Source organism: Pteropus alecto, unplaced genomic scaffold (genome assembly GCF_000325575.1).
Source record: "Pteropus alecto unplaced genomic scaffold, ASM32557v1 scaffold71, whole genome shotgun sequence".
In the NCBI taxonomy this organism is placed as follows: Eukaryota; Metazoa; Chordata; class Mammalia; order Chiroptera; family Pteropodidae; genus Pteropus; species Pteropus alecto.
Genome location: NW_006433024.1, coordinates 14,565,832 through 14,570,124, shown reverse-complemented (window position 1 = coordinate 14,570,124; position 4,293 = coordinate 14,565,832).

The window sequence follows — 4,293 nt, the reverse complement described above, 5'->3', positions numbered from 1 at the left end:
ATTGGTTTTAAGATGGAAAATCTCATTTTTATGTTCCAGCCACATATTATACAGGAATTAGATGTCAAGGCTGCTCGTTAAGTCATGCTAAGCATTACTAATTTAGTAAGGCTGTTATTTGCTGCATGCTAAAACAGGTAATTAGGAACACTTCCACGAGTAATTCCGAAATGTGACAACCCACTTGATAATCATCATCAGCGTGTATTTGGTCTCTGCAAATGGCAAAGAACCCCCTTGAAATGCTCAGTGTTACCCACTTTCACAGGCTGAGAACATGGATTAATTATCTGTGACTTAAATTATACCATGCTCAATCAAAATTGAACACTTGATATATGTACTAGAATCTAAACTGCTCAGTATTTCTGACGATCGCTAGACCCTAATTACGGTAGCCTAACCTTGAGCTTCAATGTGTAAGCCTAATACTTATGTCACCTTTACCTTACTGTTTTCTTCCCTTTCTTAAAAACCTCTATGAGTAAATCCAGGCTAGAGTCTCGAGAGTGCCAAATTATTTCAAACTGCTTTGTAAGTTCACTGACACTATTTCCAAGTATTCTGAGATTTCAAATTCTGTGCTTCCTTTCTCTTTTCTCTTTTTAGAAACACATACTTCCCGAGATCTTCAAGCCTCTCTACAATTCTTACTTTCTCTGGAAATGCATGTCTGATTCTTCTTCACCCCGCTCCCTACAATCATGGTCTGCCCTTGCTAGCAGTTGGCCAGTTTCTCCTCTAAGCTTCTAAAGCAGTAATATTTCTCAAAGAGTTAGCACAATACTACTGCAAAATGGCAAAAATGCTGTTTTGCTATTTATCTTTGCCACTAGAATATTAGGCCCCTATGGCTTGGGGATGCCTCAATGATCTTTGTTTCTTAGTGACTAGTGCAGTGCCAATGTGTAGTAAATGTTCAATTAATGTTAACTAGAAGTAGCAGCAATAACACTCACCCTTTCTATCACCCTACCACTTAAGAATTATTATTCTTTTATGTGATTTCAATCATTTTAAATTTATTTTGACTTGTTTTATGGCCTAACTTATAGTCTAGCCTATAGAATGTTTGATGTGCACTAAGAAACGTGTATTCTGCTGCTAGTTGGTTGGGATAGACAATAGATGTCTGTTAGGACTAGTTTGTTTACAATGTTGTTCACATCTTCTACTTCCTTGTTGATCTTCTGTCTAGTTGTTGTATCCTTTATTGAAAGCGGGGTATTAAGTTTAACTATGATCCTAGCATTATCTTATTTCTCCAATCAGTTCTGTAAGATTTTGCTTCCTGTATCATGTCCTCTAAACTCAAAGGAATGAAATTAGAAATTAATAACAGAAAAATTGTGAAATATGCAAGTATGGGAAAATAAAACAACATATTTCTAAATAATAAACACCTCAGAAGAAATCACAGAGAAATTAGCAAATAATTTTAATGGAATAAAAACAGAAACACAATTGCCAAAACTTTTGCAATGAAGCAAAAGTAGATCAGATAGAAACGTGTTTAAAAAAAACTCTATTATTGATTTGTCAATTTTCTTTGACGTGAAGAAGTGTGTGTGTGTGTGTGTGTGTGTGTGTACAAGATAATTCCACTGTATTTTTTTAAGTTATTGTTGTCATGAAACTTATATTCTAGAGGGAGAGACTTAGAAAACAAAATAAATAAATAGGAACATAATTTTAAATCTTATTATTCATATTTTACAGATAAGGAATCAAGATTTAGAGAGTTTAAGTGAATGGCCCAAGTTTACATAGCTAGAAAGTGGTTTGCTCTGAATTCCTGTGGTCGACATCTTTCTTAAAGAAGGCAGGCAAGGTAAGGGTATCGGCAGAGATCACAGAGGAGTGGAAATTGATGGCAATTTTCTGAGACTCAAAGATTTCAGAATGAATGTGTGGGGAAAATCTGTTCTTTAGGCAAAGTTAATCTTAGAAGATAATCTATTTCTAGTTATGGCATTTTTGCCATTTTGCAGTAGTATTTTTGTAGAACATAAAAATGTCTATTTCAGTGCCATATGAGCATAACTTTATATATAGAATGTGAAAGTATGGGGCGATGGAAGGAAATGCTTGCTGCTTTCGTGCTGTAGTGGTGATATGTTCTGAATATGATGCCTGTCCTCATAGGTTAAAGGTGAATACAAAACTCTTTGTGCAATGAGGAGAAAATACAGTTAGTTGTCTCTTCAGCTGCATCTGCCCATACAGATAGTTATATCCATCACTTGTTGTAGCATTTGCAGCCACCACCCTCTATTGGTGATTCCTGCAAAGGTCTCAGAAGAGCCATAATTACTCTCTTGTCTGAGTTCATCTTAACCAGAGCACATAAGAGATTTAACCCTGACAAAATATTGATCAAAGGAGAGATGGAAGCAAATAACACAGAAAGAAAGATTTCTACTTGCCACACATTATGAGAGCATAGTACATGGCAACGTGTACGCTGTAGACTTGGCTTTGTTTCCTGGCTGGCTTTCTGCCTCACTATGTGATTGTGGGCATAGTACAGAATGCGAGTCACAGCCTCAGCGACTTATTCCATAAAATGGGATAATAATATTTAACTCTGGAGGATTCAATGAGAACCCATAGTACATTGATACTTTCGATATTCAACAAATATCCGCTTTTCTGTTTAGTATTAAATCTATGACTTGGACCCTCCCTGTTTATTCATCAGAATGATTAGCTATTATACCAAATGGCCAAATACTTAAAACTAGGGGTATTTTTTCTCCTTGTCAGGTTATGTAAGTTGGACTAGTCATGTACCTCTTATAGTGCTAGTCTTCAGGTATATTCACTGAATAGTAATAACCACTATTTTTTTCTCATCCTTAATAGAGTTTCCTTAAAATATTCTTGACTATATACAGCCATCCCTCGGTATCCTGGATAGGTTCCAGGACGCCCCACGGATACCCAAATCCACAGATGCTGAAGTTATATAAAATGGTGTAGTATTTGCATATAACCTACACACATCCTCCAGTACATGTACATTTTAAACTATCTCTAGATTATCTGTGATACCTAAAGCAATGTAAATGCTTTGTAAATAGTTGTTGTATTATATCGTTTAGGAAATAATGACAAGAAAAAAGTCTGTACGTGTTCAATACAGATGCAACCATCGCCTAACTACATAGTACATGTCAGCAATCGCATGACATTTGTTTTCTAAATATTTTCGATCCACAGTTGGTTGAACCTGTGGATGTGGAACCCACAGATCTGTGGGCCAACGATACTGATTACTTTCTGAAAACATTATTCCAATAAAATAGCTGTAACAATGGCATTACCCTAGGAAGCGATGATAAAGGGAGGCTGCACTAGACGATTTGGGGCCCTTTACCTTCTATAGACTGGAAAGTGCAATTTCTAAATCTATTTTACATTCTTAGGAGCCATGTACTGTTTCATATGACTTAAGAATTATACAATTATAAAGAATTTGAAAGCTATAACCCTGTAAAAAAATTTTTAATCTAGTTTTACAAATACCTGAAGCCCTCTGAGGAAATATGACTATAAATAAGTTTTCCAATGTTTTAATGGTAAATAAGGAGAGACTTTGTTTTCTCACGATTCTTCTTGTCCTTGTCATTGAGCAACCTGAGTAGATGTTAAATAAATAAGTAAATATGAAATAAAAGAAGAGTAAAAACACAGAAAGCAAAAATAAATCTCAATTGTATTAGTTTCCTAGGGCTACCAAATCAAAGTACCACCAACTTGGTGATTTAAAACAACAGAAATTATTTTCTTACAGTTCTGGAGACTAGAAGTTGGAAATCAAGGTTTTGGCAGCATCATGCTCCCTCCACAGCCTCTGAGAAAAGATGCTCCCTCACCTCTGCCGAAGTTGGAAATCAAGGTTTTGGCAGCATCATGCTCCAAACCCTCATCACAGCCTCTGAGAAAAGATGCTCCCTCACCTCTGCCAGCTTCTGGTCATCCTAGATATTCCTTGGCTCGTAGATGCAGCATCCTGATCTCTCCCTCTCCTCACATGACATTCTCCGTGTATATCGTCTTCACACCATGTTCCCTCTTATAAAGATACTAGTCATATTGGCTTAAGAACCCACCTTACTTCAATGTGTATTTGTATTAGTTTAACTAATTACATTATAATAACCTTATTTCAAAATAAGTTTACATTTTGAGTTACTGGGGTTCAGGACTTGAACATACCTTTTTGAGGGACAGATTCCAACCCACAGCACTAGATGTTTCTAGAAGGTTAAGGTAGGGTCTATGGAGAAA